At 48.1% G+C, this 1,158-nt stretch overlaps 1 pseudogene; it reads right to left on the reverse strand.

Annotated features, from left to right (window-relative positions):
- Window positions 1–735: 735 nt before the first annotated feature.
- On the reverse strand, window positions 736–868 carry LOC142046644 (U4 spliceosomal RNA; annotated as a pseudogene).
- Window positions 869–1,158: the final 290 nt, after the last annotated feature.

Here is a 1,158-nt window from a genome sequence, read left to right on the forward strand (position 1 = left end):
GTCAGTTTTTTCCCCCTCCAGCACGGTAAAAAAAGTGAAATAAATAATTCCTTGAGTACTGTAAATGTCACCCTCTGTGTACTGAATGCTGCTGGCAGACGCGATGCTGCTGCGGTGAAGAGCAGTATCCGCTCCTCTGCCCCTCCCCAGGGGTAGACGGCCGCCCAGTGAGTGCTCCTGGCTGAGTGTGGCCGGGGGCTCCGGGGTGAAAATGGGAATGACTCCCTTTTTCTGACAGTGGATGGTACAGAACGCCTGGTAACTGTCTTCATCTTATCACCTGGGGGCTGAGCTTCATCAGACCCCTTCCTCTCTTGCGTAAAGAAAAGATTCTGAACTGCATGGACTGTCATAGCCCATGGTGGCTCCCTCCCCCTCATTTGATCTCAGTAACTACTCTGTGATTCTTATTCATGCATTCTTCATAATATCATGCCAACAATGGGTGGGGGGCACTGCTGTGGTAGCCCAGGTAGGTGGGAAGCAATGGTGCGTTACTTGCAGCGGCTCCCTCTGTGAATACTGACGCGGAGCAGCTGCCCTGTGCTACACTGATTTTAATACACTGTATCCTATTCTTGTCTGGACTGACTCTATTTTTATTAACCGTAAAAGGCAGGATTGACTCAGTCCCAAGTGAGTTAATCCCCATTTTCCTTTCAAAAATTTACACAGGGTTATTATCCGTTCTGTCCCATTTACTGGTGAGTGTAACAAAAAGAGGGGAGATGGTAACAGTTTCTGCTGTCTACAGTAGTACTGTACCATCTACCACCAGGAAGGGGGAGAGGAGCGGATTTTCAAGTAGCAATAATCACACCTCAGATTCAACTTCATTGGTTATGATACTACTTGCCTGTGCAAAGTCTAATGCTCTCAGTGCTGCAGATTCGCCTCTGTCAGTGCATTCAGTAAAAAGAGGTGACATTGTAAGTACTCAAGGATTGCTTTATTTTACTTCATTTCTCGTTGCTGGGTAGAGGAAGGAAACTGAATAGCTGTTTCCGTGAACCATAAAGACACGTGTTGTAAGCTACAGACACTGGGCGCTAAGCCAGAATGCAAATAGTTTTTAAGAGACTGCTGAGGACTGTGGGATGCGGGTCCTCTGCACCACCGCCCCCCTTCTGTCCTGCATGATCCCCGTGCCCTGATGCA

This window comes from Chelonoidis abingdonii, chromosome 3 (genome assembly GCF_003597395.2).
Source record: "Chelonoidis abingdonii isolate Lonesome George chromosome 3, CheloAbing_2.0, whole genome shotgun sequence".
NCBI lineage: Eukaryota > Metazoa > Chordata > Testudines > Testudinidae > Chelonoidis > Chelonoidis abingdonii.